Genomic DNA, 18,803 nt, shown 5'->3' on the forward strand with positions numbered 1-18,803 from the left:
CCGTCGATGTTTTCGCCGTCGCCGCCCTTTCTTCCTCGCGACCTCAGCTGTTCCAACTTCACGTGCCGTTGGTTCATCCGATGAACTGGAGGACAGGTCCTGTTGTCCCGGCCCGTCCCCCGTCCCAGGATTCCCGGTACTTGTGGTAGGAGCTTCCATTGTTGTGGAAACCGCAGGCCCCTGAAGCCCCCGGGGGGACTCCCACCTATCCATCCTCTCGACTAAGCGGGCCACTGTGTTGGTCAAACCGACCAGAATGTCTGGGGACGGGAGCCCCACTTGGGTTGCCACCAGGGGAGCCGCGACCCTGGGAACGGGGCCCCGTCTCCCCCCGACCGTGTCCGGCTTATCCGGCCCAGCGGGAGTCTGAAACCTGTTACCCTTGGAGGCAGGCCTAGCCGGGGCAGGTTGCACTGCAGACCTCCGCGAGGAACGTGTGGAAACCCTGGCTGCCACCGGCCCGGCCTTCTTGGCCGGTGGACATGCCTGGCACACCCCTTTTTCAGCTGTGGCTTTGCGCTTAGGCATCCCGGCCCGCTTAGGCGGCATGGGAAGTGCAGCAGCCAAAGTTTCAACCAGGAACCTGACCTAATGTCTGGACAGCTGAATTAAATTCCACCCAAGTGGTCGCTGGATTAATCACCCCGCAATCCCAATGTCTCAACAAGGCAGAATAAACTGATGCTGAATCAAAGAAAGTGGAACCAAGTGACCCGTTGCTATAGACCCGTACCCAATTTGCCCAACCGGGTCCAGCTATTCCCTAGCAAATGTCCTGCGCCCCACAAACAATACGTATACCCTCCACCAACGAAAACCCAAACTTTGGGGGAAAAAGGAGACAGCAGTGATTCAGTCAATAAGTAGGAGGCAGGGGTGGGGGTGAAGATCCCTGGTCGTTAACCACCAGGAACCACAAGCAAACCCCAATAAACACTCTGACTTGGCCCAACGTCTGTAAAATTGCGGCAGTTCCCAGCAAGCTCGGTGACCGGGATGAGGGGGTGTGGGGCCTGGTGCTGTAATGCCCCGCGCCCGCTGCTGGAATCACAAAGTCGTGAGGGGGGGGGGTAGCAATAGGTGCCGCCTGCCCTGGCAGAGTCAGCTACCCACTCATAGACGACCCCTTGGAAGAGGCGGGGGATAGAGCGTACGGGGCCACCCCACCTGAGGCAACAATTGCCCCCCAAGGAGGGCCGGAGCCTGTGATGGGGGGGGGGCACCGGCGATTCAGTCCACCTCTGCCACCAGGCCAGTCCGAAGCCCCCAGGCCAACCGTGGGGGTGGGGGGGGGGGGCGGGCGCTGGTGCCTGTGCCGCCTCCGCAATGGGCCCCCAAACAGCCCGAGCCGATCAAGGGGCCGGATGCTCAAAAGCTCCTAAGCCCAAGACAAGCGTGGGGGGGGGCGTGGGCGGGCGCCGGATCCTTGCGCCGCTGCCGCAAGAAGCCCTAAACAGCCAAAGGCAAGCGAGGGGAGGGGTGAGGCGGGCACTGGTGAGCCGCCCGCTGCTGGCCGGAGGCTCAAAGCCCCAAAGCTCCAAGCCAAGCGGGGTGGGCGGGCGCCGGATCTGTGCACCGCTGCCGCAAGGAGCCCCCAGACGGCAAGCCGAGCAAGGGTGAGGGTGGGGTGGGCGCCGGTGAGTAGACCGCCGCCGACCGGAGGCTCCAAGCCTCAAAAAACCCCAAGCGGAGGGGGGGGGTGGCGCGGGCGTGCACCGACTCAGTGCCCCGTCGCCGCAAGGAGCTCCAACGGCACAAGCCGCGCGAGGGGTGTAGTGGGGCAGGCGCCGGTGAGTTGAGCCGCTCTCCCCCGGAGGCTCGAAGCCCCTAAGCCCCAAACCAAGCGTGGGGGGGGGGCGCAGGCGGGTCCCGAAAAGGGGTGCCCCTCCGCCTCAAAAACCCCCAAAAGGCCCAGGCCGAGCAAGGAGGGAGGGTTTGGGTGGGCGCCGGTGACTGTGGCGGGGGGGGGGGGGGGTGCGGGCGGGCGCAGGATAGCCGCTCCGCCGCTTCAGGGAGCTCCCAAATAGGCCCGCGCCGGGCAAGGGGAGATGGGTTCTTAACCCAAGGCTTACCGCGCCGCCGCCGCTGCCAAGAGTTCGGAAGCCACAAGCCCCGTCGATCCGGAAACGCGTCCGGCACTCGCCCACGTGGTCTCAGAGCTCCCTGCCTGACCTTGCCGTCCCGTTCCAAGAGGACGGCTGCTGGGCTGCGCTCATTTAAATAGGCGCAGATGGATGACGTCAGGCCCCACCCACACCCTCATTGGGGGGGGGGAAGGGAGACATCGCGAGGCAAGCCTGCCTCGCGAGACGGCGGCAGCCCCCACCCAGCGAGACCGACTCTCCTTCCCTTGTCCCGGCCCGGTAAGTCCACAAGGGTGGGACCTGCTTATTCAGGTCCCCCTTGCTGTCCCAGGGTTACAGAGGACTGCTTGCTTCATGAGGAAAGGAGAAAGATCAGTGATTATTGCAGCCACTGTTTGTCAGATAACACTTATTCCTTTCATATTATGTTTACTTTTTACCAACATGTATCAGAGGACTGTCCTGATGTAGATGCCCCAGGCTAGACCAATCTCTTCAGATCTTGGAGGATAAGCAGGGTTGGCCCTGGTTAGGATGGGTGACCACCAAAGAAATCCAGGGTTACTACACAGAGGCAAGCAATGGCAAACGAACGACATCTCTTTGCTCTTTCTTTGAAACCCTACAGTGTCACCACAATTTGGCTGCGATGAACCACCACCACCATCAGTGACTAGGTAGATGCCATATTCTTTCAAGTTTTCCAGTGTCTAAAAAATATCCATCTTTTCATCCAAAGGTTTTTAACAGTTTCTACGTACTTTACAATATTACTGAGTAGTATAATGTCTTCTGTTTATCAAACAATTGCAGTATCCAAATACTGGTCAGGATCTCACAACCGAACTGAGTCATGCCCAGTAAGATTTTTGCCTTTTTAGTACAATCAGCAGACATTTCCCCTCAATTTCAAAAGCTGTTTGTCATTTGGCACAGGAAATTACTGTTAGAGAAACTATTGGCATTCACATCATTTAACACAATTCTTTAACGTAGGACTGTGTCTACATAATTCAGTTTCCATATGATTGCCTAGAAGAAGAAGAAATGTCAGTTCTAAGGAGTCCTTAGAAATTTTATTTACTTATTTTAAAACATTTATTTCCTCCAGCTTCAAGGTGATTTATAAAATATATGCCATAAGGCATATTAAAAGTTAAAACACTGCAATGTCTTCAAAGGCATTGTGTTGGAGCACCACATTCAAATGTGAATTGCACAGAACATTCTTGGCTGCTCCAAGGAGGTTTCCATAGGGTTCTATACTAATATTTAATCTTCATGAGAAACGTTTTATGGCAGGCTTTGGTAAAAGTGACTGGTCCAAAATCACATTAGTTCCCCCCCCCCCTAGATCCTAGGGTCCCTTCCATTTTTTAAATTATTATTATAAAGATTAGGGTACAGAAAAAAAAGGGGTGAGGGGAAAGGCAAAATAAAACAAAGTATATCTTCTGAGCCTTAACAGAAACTATATTAAAAATGAACAACCACAAATTTGTCAAAAATTCAATTCTTATTTTATAACCAAGAATGCCTTTAAAACTCTTTCTAATAACTTCATTGTGACATACTCTAGTTGGTTAGATTAATAGTCTCATTACGAATACTATCCAAAATCCTAAAATATTTATGCAGCACTTAAACAGTAAACATAAAATAAAAAGCCATTCAAAATTCAGTTCTTGTTTTATATCGTAGGATGCTTTAATACTCTTTCAGGTGACTTAAAGATAACATACTCTTAAAGCTTCAATGCCTATTCACATTACAAATACTATCTGCTATTCTAAAAACATTTATGTACTATCTGGGTGATATTCATAAAAAGGTTGCCATTTCAACTCAGATTCTTCAATTGGTTTCTGATTCATCAAATGTGTTAACTTGGCCATAGAAGCAAAGTCAAAAAGTTTATCAATCCACTCTGTCAAAGGCTTTCAGGGTCAGAGTTCATCAGTTCTTGTAGGTTATCTGGGCTGTGTGACCGTGGTCTTGGTATTTTATTTCCTGACGTTTCGCCAGCAGCTGTGGCAGGCATCTTCATAGGAGTAACACTGAAGGACAGTGTCTCTCAGTGTCAAAGTGTGTTGGAAGAGTAATATATATAGTCAGAAGGGGGTTGGGTTTGAGCCGAGTCATTTTAGCTAAGTCATCCACATTAACATACCACACCCTACTTAGCACAATACTTTGATACTTAAAGGACAATGATTAGCACATTACCTTTGATACTTTTGCAGGACAATGACTCAGCTCAAACTCAACTCCCTTCTGACTATATATATTACTCTTCCAACTCACTTTGACACTGAGAGACACTGTCCTTCAGTGTTACTCCTCTGAAGATGCCTGCCACAGCTGCTGGCGAAACGTCAGAAAAGAAAATACCAAGACCACAGTCACACAGCCCGGATAACCTACAAGAACCACTCTGTAATATCTGGAATTGAATTGGATTTCCAGTGTTTAGCATACACTATTCTAGCAGTGGAAGTTGCATATTGATAAAACTCTTTATGTATGGAATTTAGTTGTGGGGAAAACATTCCCAACAGCATATGTTTGGGATCGAAATCATAGTTACCTTATAACATTTTCTGGAGTTCAGAATGTATCATTCACCAGTATTTTTGCCTTTTGTGGCAGGTCCACAACTGATGATAAAAAGTTCCTTCCGCATCTGAACATTTCCAACAATTGGCTTGAGACATATTATACATCTTCTTAAGTTCCTTAGGTGATAAGTAACATCTAAAAAACATCTTATACCAGTTTTTTTGATGCTCTGTGAGGAGGTAAACTTGATCTCTGATGTTCACATTACTTCCCATTGTTTCATCAGGATCATCTCCCCAAAATTCTGCATCCATTTTATCATACAAGTATTTACTTGCTCTGGTTTGGTGTCATATTTAAAAGAAGTTTATATATGTTTGTCAGTAGATGGCCTTTGGTTTTAGTTAATATTGCTTCAAATTCTTTCAGTTTCCTTGGTTGCCCTCCAACAAAACAATCTGGCTTTAGTCTGTCAACTATTTAGCAATACGTAAACCATGAAATTCTCTTGCCCAGCTTTTGTAAATCCTGTAGTGTTTTAATTTGCCCATTCTTCATTATCAAGTCTCTATAAATTAGATAATCTGTATTCTTTCTGTTGTGAAGATCCAAATAAGCTTCAGTTGGTGACATGATTATTGGTGGCGAAGGGCTGAGTTTGGTCTTCAGTGAATTCCACATTCTGAGAAGATGACTGCAAATATCGCAATCATCCTCTTGTACAGGTCGCAATGTCATATAGTCTTTCTTTTTCCAAAGTTGGAAGTTAAATCCTTGCATAGTCACCATTTTTTCAAGCCTAATCTTTCTATCTTCAGGGTAGATAATCCAATCTGATATCCCAACAAGACAAGCTGCCTGATAGTAAAAATTCAAGTTAGGTAATCCCTGACCGCCTCTTTCTTTTTCATCTTGGAGCACTTTAAATCTAATCCTAGGTTTTTTACCACCCCAGATGAACTTGTTTAGTTGTTGCTGCCAGGATTTTATGGTCAAGTCCTTTATATAAATTGGTAGCATCAGAAATAAAAAATAATAATTTAGGTAAAATGTTCATTTTGATTGTTGCAATTTTACCTAACCATGAAATCTTTAATCCATCCCAATAAGTCTTTCTCAATTTTGTCCCATAGAGGTCTGTAGTTCAGTTCATATAATGAATCTCCTCTACTTGGTATATTAATTCCCAGATATTTTACACTTTTCTTAGCTAATGAACATCAGCAAATTTTTGCTTATCTTCTTTTGGGAGATTATAGCATAAAATCTTTGTGTTTTGCTTGTTTAGTTGGTAGCCAGAATAGTAGCTCAAACTGAGATTTAATGGCTTGTATTGAATTCTTGGGTCATGACAGATCAGGACTACATCATCTGTGTAGCTCCTAATCTTGTATTCTTGATCTTCATGTTTCAAACCAGCAATGCTAGAATCTGATCTTATTTTGTTTGCTAAAATTTCTATAACAACATTGAACAATAGAGGAGATAATGGACAGCCTTGTCTCACTCCCTTTTCTATCTGAAAACTATCAGTAAGCCTTCCATTAAGTAAAAGTCTTGCTTTTGTGTCGTATGTATACTTTTTATTGCCGTTATGAACTTCTGACCACAATTTAGCTTATTTAACGTTTTCAAGAGAAAGTTCCATGAAATATTATCAAAGGCCTTCTCAGCATCCAGAAATATGAAAGCCGCCTCTTTCTTTAATGTCTTCACATTGTTAATTGCACTTAGAATGATTGTTATGTTGTCTTTTAAATGTCACTTCAGTAAAAAAAAACTAGTTTGATCTGAATTTATTATTTTAGAAATGTATCTCTTGAGTCTCTTCATTACTATAGTGGCAAAAAGTTAATAGTCCATATTTAATAATGAAATTGGCCTATACAATTTGGGGAGGCATTCATCTTGGTTTTCTTTCAGAATCAAAGTTATTGTCAGCTCTCGGCTCACCAGATAAATCCCACAAACAGACTTCCAGGCAGGTCCTCCTATGAAAGCTGGTTTATTAGGAAATATACAGCGAGTTACAGAAATTGACTTGAAACTTAGCAAGGATACTAATGGAAGGAAAACTAAAGGTATGGGTGATATAAAGCTGAAAGTAAACTTTCAGGATGACTACTGGTTACTAAGGCAACCCCCCACATAACATTCGTTCCCAGGAGCGATCAAAGACTAAACAGAGCTGGGGTTGAATAACAGTTAGACCTTGAAACGCCACCTGGCCTGACCACTGGGCACCTTTCCCAGGCCGGTGCCTGACAGTTATATGGGCTTCTTCCCAAGATCTCGGAGTTATACCCTCTGTCAGAAGATCATTAAAGACATTTTGAAGTTGTGGGATCAGCAGTTCATCAAAGCTTCTATAATATTTTGCAGTTAGTCCATACAGACTTGGTCCTTTATCCAATTTAAGTTTTTTAAAGGTGTCCATTAATTCTTGAATACTAATTTTCTGATTTAAAAAGTTCCTTCCGCATCTGAACATTTCCAAACAAATTTCTGAGATTCCAGGGCTCTGCCCACCGGCTAGAGACCCTCCAAACCATAAACTGCTGTAGACAGCTAGAATGCCCTGAGCTGCCCATTGGCCATCTTCTGCCTGAATGAAGATTTGACTCCAGACTTGGCCTGTCACAGTAACCACCTTCTACTACTTCTGTGGCTGAATGTGGGTTATCTTTTGAGGGCCCATTTGGACTGTTGGATCCAGACTAAATTTTCTATCAGCGAAATGGGCCTTTCCTGCCTCTCCCCTCCCACTGTAGTGCTCTGATCTCCATAAAATCCTGATCCTGTGGTATAAGAGACCCTGAAGAATATCGAGAGTCTGCAGTGAAAAGGGAGAATTGGTGAAAATTGCCAATTTAGTCTGGTCCAACCTGGAATGTTTGTAGTTACTTTCAAAATAGATTGAACTTTTTAACCACATATGAAATAAGTTTGGGAGAGTATGGTGGAAACATGGGAATGCAGTGGCTTTAAGGAATCTTAGCTTGATAATTAAATTATTTAATGAAATCTAAATTTTCTAAAAAAAAACTTTCAAAAGACATAGAGGACAGGAGTTATCAGAATACATTTAAATTTGAGCATGCAGTCAGCAAGGGCTTATGTTCTTTGAACAAACAACTAGCAAGACTATATTTTATAAGGTGAGCATTTGGTACTGAACAGTGTTGGAACACAGAAACACTGCAAATTGGATTATATGACAGAAAAACAGATTCCCAGCAGGCACCAATGGCAATAATTAGTTAATGAATTGAGTCATGTATTAATTATGTGAATTGTTGACTATATCATGTGGGCTCATGTATTAAATTAGAAAAGAGCTACAATAGAAAAAGTTCATAATATTTGGAGGGTTCATCTCCTCTCACCACCTTCCCATGTTAGATACAGATTTGTGAGATTCAGATTCGTTTTGGCATGTTGCTTCTTCATGCAAATTGCTTCAGAAAGAAAGAAAGAAAGAAAGAAAGAAAGAAAGAAAGAAAGAAAGAAAGAAAGAAAGAAAGAAAGAAAGAAAGAAAGAAAGAAAGAAAGAAAGAAAGAAAGAAAGATACAAATCTTGAGGTGGTAAAGATGGGATATCTTGATCCAAAATGATTAGGGGACTAGAGCGACTGCCCTATGAGGAGTGGTTAAAACACTTAACTTGGAAAGGAGGCAGTTAAGGGGAGACTTGATAGAGGTCTATAAAATTATGCATGGTTTTGAGAGAGTGGACAGGAAGAAGCTTTTCTCCCTCTCTCATAATACTAGAATGTGGGGTCATCTGCTGAAGCTGGAGGGTGAGAGATTCAAAACTGATAAAAAGAAGTACCGTATTTTTCGCTCCATAAGACGCACTTTTTTCCTCCTCAAAAGTGAGTGGAAATGTCAGTGCGTCTTATGGAGCGAATGCAGCGGTAGCGGGGTGCCGAGCCGGGTCGCCGGGCCGGCTGGGATGCCGCCAGCCAGCTGGGGGGGTGGGAGGCCCCTCCCAGCCCCCCAGCGCAGCGGTAGCGGGGCGCCGAGCCGGGACGCCGGGGCCGGCTGGAATGCCGCCAGCCAGCTGGGGGTGGGTGGGAGGCCCCTCCCAGCCCCCCAGCGCAGCGGTAGAGGGGCACGGAGCCGGGACGCCAGGGCCGGCATCGGGAGGCCCCTCCCAGCCGTGCAGCGGCAGCGGGGTGCAGAGCCGGGCAGCCCAGGGAGCCGGCTTGAATGCCGCCAGCCAGCTCCAAGCCGCCCAGTGCAGCGGCAGCGGGGCACGGAGCAGGGCAGCCCCAGGAGCTGGCTCGGCTGCTGCCAGCCAGCTGGGGGGTGGGAGGCACCTCCCAGCCGCCCAGCTCAGCGGCAGCGGGGCGCGGAGTCGGGCAGCCCCGGGAGCCGGCTTAAATGGCGCCAGCCAGCTGGGGAGGTGGGAGGGGCCTCTCACCCCCCCCCCCCAGCTGGCTGGCAGCACCCGAGCCGGCTCCCGGGGCTGCCCGGCTCTGCGCCCCACTGCCACTACGCTGGGTGGTTGGGAGCCCCGGGAGCTGGCTTGAATGCAGCCAGCCAGCTGGGGTGGGTGGGAAACCCCTCCCAGCCGCCCAGCGCTGCGGGGCGCGTAGTCGGGCAGCCCCGGGAGCCGGCTTAAATAGCGCCAGCCAGCTGGGGAGGTGGGAGGGCCTCCCACCCCCCCAGCTGGCTGGCAGCACCCGAGCCGGCTCCCGGGACTGCCCGGCTCTGCGCCCCACTGCCGCTGCGCTGGGCGGCTGGGAGGCCCCTCCCACCTCCCCAAGCTGGCGGGGCGCAGAGCCGGGCAGCCCCGGGAGCCGGCTCGGGTGCTGCCAGCCAGCTGGGGACGCCGTTCAAGCCGGCTCCCGGGGCTGCCTGACTCCGCGCCCCGCTGCCGCTGCGCTGGGCGGCTGGGAGGGGCCTCCCACCCACCCCAGCTGGCTGGCTGCGTTCAAGCCGGCTCCCAGGGCTGCCCGGCTCTGCGCCCCTCTGCCGCTGCGCTGGGCGGCTGGGAGGGGCTTCCCACCCACCCCAGCTGGCTGCCTGCATTCAAGCCGGCTCCCGGGGCTCCCAGCCACCCAGCGTAGTGGCAGCGTGGCGCAGAGCCGGGCAGCCCCGGGAGCCGGCTTGGACACCTCTGTGCTGCCATCCCAGGCAGCGAGGAGTTTAAAGACCCCCCCGCCCGGCTTCCAGGGACTGGAAGCCGGGCAGGGGGATCTTTAAACTCCTCTGTGCTGCCTGGGATGGCAGCGCAGAAGAGTTTAAAGACCCCCCCGCCCGGCTTCCAGGGACTCCCTGGAAGCCCGGCGGGGGGGTCTTGAAAGTGCTCTGCGCTGCCTGGGATGGCAGCGCAGAGCACTTTCAAGACCCCCCCGCCGGGCTTCCAGGGAGTCCCTGGAAGCCGGGCGGGGGGATCTTTAAACTCCTCTGTGCTGCCTGGGATGGCAGCGCAGAAGAGTTTAAAGACCCCCCCCCCGCCCGGCTTCCAGGGAGTCCCTGGAAGCCCGGCGGGGGGGTCTTTAAACTCCTCTGTGCTGCCTGGGATGGCAGCGCAGAAAAGTTTAAAGACCCCCCCGCCCGGCTTCCAGGGAGTCCCTGGAAGCCCGGCGGGGGGGTCTTGAAAGTGCTCTGCGCTGCCTGGGATGGCAGCGCAGAGCACTTTCAAGACCCCCCCGCCGGGCTTCCAGGGAGTCCCTGGAAGCCGGGCAGGGGGATCTTTAAACTCCTCTGTGCTGCCTGGGATGGCAGCGCAGAAGAGTTTAAAGACCCCCCCGCCCGGCTTCCAGGGAGTCCCTGGAAGCCCGGCGGGGGGGTCTTTAAACTCCTCTGAGCTGCCTGGGATGGCAGCGCAGAGCACTTTCAAGACCCCCCCGCCGGGCTTCCAGGGAGTCCCTGGAAGCCGGGCGGGGGGATCTTTAAACTCCTCTGTGCTGCCTGGGATGGCAGCGCAGAGGAGTTTAAAGACCCCCCGCCGGGCTTCCAGGGAGTCTCTAGAAGCCGGGCGGGGGTGGGGGAGGTCTTGGAAAGTGCTCTGCGCGGCCCTGCCCACCTCCCAGCTGGCCGTCGGCGCGGGGAACGCGGGCTCGTGCCATCCCGACGCACCCTCCATAAGACAAGTTTTAGAGGAGGAAAACAAGATTTTTTCTTGTTTTCCTCCTCTAAAAACTAGGTGCGTCTTATGGAGCGGTGCGTCCTATGGAGCGAAAAATATGGTATTTCTTCACAAAACGCATAGTTAAACTGTGGAACTCCCTGCCCCAGGATGATGGCTGCCAACTTGAACGGCTTAAGAGGGGAGTGGACATGTTCATGGAGGAGAGGGGTATTCATGGCTACTAGTTAAAATGGATACTAGTCATGATGCATACCTATTCTCTCCATGATCAGAGGCACATGCTGAATATATTAGGTACTGTGGAACACAGGTAGGATGGTGCTGCTGCAGTTGTCTTGTTTGTGGGCTTCCTAGAGGCACCTGGTTGGCCACTGTGTGAACAGACTGCTGGACTTGATGGGCCTTGGTCTGATCCAGCATGGCTTTTCTTATGTTCTTATGTTTTTATCCCTTCTAAACTTTCCAACAAGATACAATTTTAGAAACCTTGGAGACTCTTGGCAAAAAAATCAGGGAACAATGTTCGGGCAAAATGTGAAATGCTTGTACAACACTTACCCAAAATGGTGAAAACACATACTGTTTTGAAACTCCTTGTTCTGGAAACACATTGGAAATACGTTTCCAACTTAATGTTGCTGGAATATTATTGGAATAATATTAGTGCAAGTAACAACTTCATATTTGTGCTACTCAGTGATAAGTGAACATTCCTCTGATCAAATTGCAATCCAGATGGGGGAAATGTTGGATTTTTATCTGTAATTTTTATAATTAGTTTGAATTGCATTAGAAATATTTTCACACGCATTTTCACCAACAATTTTCCTGTGAGTGTCTCTATCCTTGGTACATGCAATTCAATCAACAGAAAGCAATTAACTTGCAAGTGTTTTCCTCGGATGACACAACCCTGCTGGAGGAGGGGGAGCAAGTGCCTTGTTGTTCCAGTCTTCCTAATTTTGTCTAAATGATTTCAAAAACTGAGTGTATTCATGTTAAACAGTTCTAAATTCAGCTGGAATACTTGATGCATTTTTGCACTTCTCTTTCAGAACTGCAGTCTGATCCAGTACATTCTAAGCATGGGCCAACATGATTAATGCTTCCATCTGATGAATAAAACAGCATGCAGATTCAAAATGATGCATGACCTGCTCACAATGACCCTGGGATGGAGGTGGTCGAAGCACAACATTAAATTGTGAACATGGAACAACAGCAGCTCTCTGGCCAGCTGCCATCCTGAATGCCACCAACTCCAAAGACAGAAACAGAGACTTCTATTGACTAAATTGAGTCTGGGATGCTTCCATGAACGAAGAGGGGAGTTGGCCTCCTGCTTGGAATTGCGTCTTGCTTGGAATCGCCTCCTGCTTAGAATCGGCCTCCTGCTTATCTGTTGTGCTTCACTGACCTACCATTCTATTTGCAAACTGCTATATTCCAGTGTCGATGGCTGCTTATTTCCTTTTGTACATCTTCTGACTGATGGAAGAGACTCTCCTGAACTAATCACAGATTTTGCTGTACCTTCTTTTCTTTTGTTCGCGTTTTTTTTATTCCAACATTGTACTTTTTGTCGAAGGCTTTCACGGTCAGAGTTCATTGGTTCTTGTAGGTTATCCGGGCTGTGTGACTGTGGTCTTGGTTTTTTCTTTCCTGATGTTTCACCAGCAGCTGTGGCAGACATCTTCAGAGGAGTAACACTGAAGGACAGTGTCTCTGTCCTTCAGTAGTCAAAAAGGGCAAGAGTCCAGGAGCACCTTAAAGACTAACAAAAATATTTTCTGGTAGGGTATGAGCTTTCCTTCAGTGACACTGTCCTTCAGTGTTACTCCTCTGAAGATGCCTGCCACAGCTGCTGGCGAAACGTCAGGAAAGAAAATACCAAGACCACGGTCACACAGCCCGGATAACCTACAAGAACCATTGTACTTTTTTCTTCCTGAATTTGTTACCCATGTAAAGTTTCTTTTGTAGTTGTTGTCCCCCCCTCCTCTTGGTGTAGGAGAAACATTGAGATTCCACCTATTTAGGATTTGCTATCAACCCCATATGTAGTTCCAGAGTAACTATAATTGGAATCACTTCTAAACCAAGCTAGCACCCCAAGAAGATATCCCTAAAGGTATACCAGAGATGAAGGACCTAGTTCTACCACCTCTACTTTAGACTTCTTGAAGATGATTAAAGGGAATACCTTTGCATTACAGGGTATAAGGGACTCTTTAGGGTTCTAAGGAAAATGCACCTCAGGCACAGATTTAGTGTTGTTGTTGTTAATGAGGTTCATTTAGAAGTACTTTTACGGTGCCAAACACATAGCAGGTAATCTTGAAAGGTGTACTATTGAATTACATGTTGTGATTTCTGTTATGGATCGTGCCCAGCTCAGTGTTCCTGGATTTTAGATATTCTTCTATTTGCAACACATGAAGAAAGATACCCCTGGACATTTATATATCTTTTTCTACAAGATCTATTTTCACATAGTTTCACATGCTTATTTCCTCTTATGAATAATGACTACTATGTCAGATTTGTGCATACACTACACACTCCTACCAAGGGATAAAACAGATTGATATTTCTGTTCTACTGACTACATGAGTTTCAGCTATTGGGGTGCAGCATTATTTCTGGAGCATTCTGTAGTTTTCCTATCTAACGCACTTCTGATTTCCCAGAATGGGGAATCTGTAGGGAGCATTTCAGAATCTGTTTGTGCTCCTCTTTCAGATGGAGCTACTAAGAGCGGAATGGAGGTTACTGAAATAAGTGAAAGCAAATTATAACCTTATATGCTCATTTTACATTTTTCTGCAATTGCTGTTTAAGCTATAGGAACACATAATAGGTTTATTTATATAATTAGAGATTCTAGAGGAGTATTGTTTTGCATTTGAAAAACTCTTACAAATGACTACTGTAGTTTCATTAATCACTCTCGCTTACCATATGAATTACCATTTCCTAGATTATGGATCATTATTATTTGCCATATGCCTGATGAAGAGTCATTGTACTTTCTAAGGGATATGAAAAGAATTTAGGGTTTAGACATATTTTCTCCTGATCTAGGATTATTTTGGATTTGTGGTAATAATTCCCTAAAGGCATTGCTCCCAAGTGAAAATGAAAATGGATACATACATACATCTATCACCAAAATGGATAATACAGTATTAGTTAAGGTATTAAACTGGGAAGTTCTTAATGCACCTACTTACTCTTTACCAGGCCAAATGGGTTTCATGTTTTGTTTGTGTCTTCTTGCCCTGGCTTGGGGGTTAGTGACTAGAAAGAATTATTGTTAACAGCCTGAGAATGATGAAAGATAAATTCAATAATCTGAACCATCTCTGAGTTACAATAAGAAGTCAAACCATTCCACAAATAACTCTTCAAAATAGAAAGGTCTTGGATTAGATTAATATCCAACAAAGAGGGGTTTGTGCAATTTTAGGCAACAGTATTGTTTCTATGTAGATCAATCAGGAAACATCTTTTTAGAGATAAAGATTAAAAATGCAGTACAAGTCATTCACCAAGTTTCATCTGATCATCCCTGGGATTGGGTTTTTCTTTTCCCCCCAATATAGATGAGTGGCTTAAAACAATACTCAAATATGTATTCATGGGCCTAATTATACTTCTGACAATTGGGCTCTGTTTTGCTGTGTTATGAACTGTTTAACTTGTATAAACCGTTTATCTTCCAAAGCACATTATCCCAACATGGAGATGGCTGTTAAGATACAGGATCAAGCCCAAACCACTGTGTATGATAATGTTACATCATAAAGAAAGAGGTATCTTTATGAGGTGACATAACAGGGGATTGATGAAGAAGTCTAATATTAAGGTCTAATCTATCCCCATATTCCAGTATCTATGTTTGTTCCCAGAATGCTTTGCATGAACCAAAGTATATTCATGATCGTCTCTAAGGGTGAAAACGCATGGTCGCTTTATCCTCCTTTAATCCCTGTTTTAACCAGGATCGAACGCACATTAAGCGAAACGCATGCGTTCAATCCTGGCTGAATCCTGGCTGAAACTGGGATTAAAGGAGGATAAAGTGACCATGCGTTTTCACCCATAGACTCTAGGCTGTAACAACCCTTAAAGGATATCCTTGTTGGAATGATTCTGAGCACATTTATGAGAAATGTACTTGGCTGCACTGGCCTGAGCTAAAGGCCTGCTAGAGGGTCAGCCTGACATTCTAGTTCTAAACACTCTTAATCATAACTTTGGGAGAGAGTCAAGAGTTAAATAGTAAATGGAATGTTGTTTATTCACTCCTATAAAAAGGCTGAGCCCCTGCCATGGAGTAGGAGGGAATTGGTTTCAGATCTACTTGGGATCTGTCCCTCTTCTTCCCACCTATAGGTGTGCTTTGTATGTGTGCTTTGACTGTTAACTGTAATGTCTTTCCTGGATATGCATTGCTTCTTTATTAAAGCTATTTTCTCTAGAACTCAGACTTCTCTGATTCCATTCTTAAAATCATGTTCGGCTTGGAGACACCCACAAAACAATTCTACTACAACACATGCAAACACATTTTAAGGAGCAAACAAATCATCAGTGCAGTGACATGGGGTATTTTACTAGAGATAAAACAGGGTTATTATAAATGAGGTACATTAAATTTTCCAATATTATTTTTGAGCAAATCAGAGCATATGCCAAACTGCAAACATTTTGGACTGTAAGGCTGTATTTGAACCTACCATTTATTGTACTATTTCATACAGAAAGTTAGGGCTAAGACAGGAACAATTTTTGTTTTCATTTTGTTTTGTTTTGTTTTTAATATGTACTGAAATGGAACAAGGCTATATCAAGAAATTTAATTTTAACAAATTGTAAGTAAATGCCAATAATTAAGAGTTCCAGTAGTGGCTTTTTTTTAATTCCACATTTGAGTACCCAAGACAGTATAGAAAAACAATTAGGAATGCCTAAATCAAATACAAGAGACTGATGTGATCAGGTTAAAATTGCTATAAAAGTAATAATGTGCGAAAGCAACACAGAAATACAAACTCCTGCGCAAAAGGACTGCCAGAAAGCTCACACTTTGTAATCTTGCAGAATCATATAATAATCTAGGAAGGATTGGAACCTTTATTTTATTTGGCATTTGATGCCTCCAGCTGCATTGCAGAGCACATCTGGACATTTCAGTACTAAAAAAATGCCCAAAACATCATGGGGAGAGAGAGAACAAGCCATCAAAGCTCATGTAGGTGCTTACCCATTCTTGCCCTAAGCAAGTTTTATGCAGTCAGGCAGAAAGCACACGTCTTCCAGGAACAAGGTCTAAAACAATATGTTAACCTGTGCTGTTCTATATGAAATACCTCAGCCATATTGCTACACTACTTTCAATGAGAATGTGCCTGATAGAATTTCTCTATGACACAGGAGAAATGTGCATCTAGAATTTCTCTATCACAGGTGAGATGTGCATCACCATCACAAACAGTATAAAAACAATGTGCTGGGGGGAATGCTGTGTGGATTCCAGGTACTGTGAGTAAGTTTAATTTGTCAGAGGTGTTGATTACTGCAAGTGTTAAGAGGCAGCATGAGTTGGAGAAAATGAGTGAGCAGAAATTTGTCAGGCTGATAGGTAATGCATGTCACCTTTAACAAAAGATGGAATATTTCTTTTCACAACAGCTGTGACAAATGTATGTACTCTACAGTACAGTGGTAGTCAGGGCTACCTTGCTTTATATCAGTGGTTCCAAACCTTTTTGGTATGGTCACCCACAAGTCTAAATTTCCTTAGTATGGAGACACATCCAGGCCTGGCCTAAGGCTCTTTGACACTCTTAGGCAAACTATGACTATAGTGCCCATCTAGTCCTGTGGTCCACTTTCTACAGTGGCTACTGGATGTTTTTGAGAAACCAACAAACATTGCACAAAGGGCACAGCTACCCCAAGCAAGCGGCTTGCTATAGTACACAGCCTTTTTATATGAAGGTTACATTTCAGCCCTCCTCGTCTCCATTATTCCCTCTAATCCTTAATTCTAAGAAACTTTCTCTAGTAACCATCAGGACACATTTTACTTAATTCTTTATCGATCAATCAGCACACCTAGTTTCCATCAATACTTAGAAGGCAGACATGGTTTTATAACCACTGGGTAAAACCGCCATGCATGGGAGGGTAGATGCTACTCAACAACTGTTTGCTCAAAACTACTTATCACTGAGCATTATACCACCTTTAACCACCTTCATCAGTGCCTGTACTGTGACAAGAGGAAAGATTTAACCGATACATTACTGACTGTCTGAGTGTTAAAATTAAGAGGTCTCCAGTGACCAATCAAGTCCATCTATACAACATGTGACTCATGGGGGAAGAGGAGTTACAACAAAGAATCTTCTCTTCTTCTGAATGAAAATTCACAAGGCTCCCCCTGAGATCAAGTACCTGAGAGTGGGGGCTTTCCTCTGTTGTCTACTCCTTCTTTGCCAGTTGCACCACAGCAGAGTTTGAGGAGGCATGCTTAAAGGGGGCACCAGGTTGAGGAAATGTGTGAAGATGGCGGTTACGGGCTTGATACAGTACATCTCCCACAGCAGGCAGAAAGCAGTGTGGCATTGCAGGGGGCTGGGCAAGACATTGGTCTGCTGTGTTGAAATAAGCAATGTCTGGTATACAAAATGAAGAAAAGATGATTCCACAGGGGGCAGCGAGAGGCTAGTTAGATAGGATAATGAGGTCAGGGCCTTCTTTCCTGATAAGTGTCATTTCTTGTCTGTCTCCAGATTGCTACTCTTAGGGCAATATCCTACTTCTCGGAAGTTCCACATCATTCTCCATCTCTCTCCCAGCTAGTGATGTAGCTAGGAATCTATCTCTGGGCGAAAATGCATGGTCGCTTTATCCTCCTTTAATCCCTGTTTCAGCCTGGATTCAGACTGGATCGAATGCATGTGTTTCGCCCAATGTGCGTTCGATCCTGGCTAAAACAGGGATTAAAGGAGGATAAAGCGACCATGCGTTTTCGCCCTCTGTCTCTATTTTTTACTATCAAGTATTTTAATTCCTGCATAAAGCTTTCTCTACACTTCGATCCGTTTTTGTGTACCTCTGTTGCATTAATTACTCTGCCAACATGCTGAAGGAGCAGCAGCACCAGGACAGAGCCCACTCACACACATGCCTTTCTCTCCTCCTCTTGCTTTTCCATGTGCTGAACAGCTCCTGACAACTCTCCAGACTGTTTTTCCTCCTTTACTAGTTGCCAGAGGACTTCCCCCCTCATTATTGTTGTAAAAGGAGGGAGGGAGGCAACAACATGAGAGGTTCACAAGGAGGAAGAGTGATGCAAAGGGCAGGAAGTGAGTGATGCAAAGGGCAGGGGCAGCAATTGGGGAGGGCTGGCCTGCAACCCACTTTCAAAGGCTTCACATCCCACAGGATGGGAAACACAGCTTTATGTTATCGCAGAGCATTACCAAGCTTCATGATTAGAACAGAGAGACTTAAGACATTGGCTCAGAGGTATGGCACTTTCACACTGCCTATGTAAAGTATTTTGGTTGCCAGTTGCGAATAGATTTGTTAACTATTTTACACAAAGCCATTTGGGTCCTATTTGTAACATAGGGTTGAGCCTTAAAAAAAAAACTTTTCTCTGTACATTTCTGACTCACTGCAGAGTTCTGTTCGAAATGGCTGCAGTGCATGTGTATGCACAGCCTGATTTCCAGCATGTTCTATTTCTCCACAATCCATGTCGTGTTAACCAAACTGTACCTAGAAAAGGGGAAATTAGCTTTAAAAAGGGTTCCAGAAAGAAATAACTTGAGACCTTCTAGCCTCCGTATACCAGGGTAGATCTCAGTAGGGGTAACCCAAAATACAATTATGAAGGAAGGAAGGAAGGAAGAAAGGAAGAAAGGAAGAAAGGAAGAAAGAAAGAAAGAAAGAGAGACTGTAAATATAAACAAATAACTTTATTGTATACAAAATAAAATAAGACATAAAATGTAAAGAACCTGCTCTGAAACACGACT

Source organism: Euleptes europaea, chromosome 16, assembly GCF_029931775.1.
Source record: "Euleptes europaea isolate rEulEur1 chromosome 16, rEulEur1.hap1, whole genome shotgun sequence".
In the NCBI taxonomy this organism is placed as follows: Eukaryota; Metazoa; Chordata; class Lepidosauria; order Squamata; family Sphaerodactylidae; genus Euleptes; species Euleptes europaea.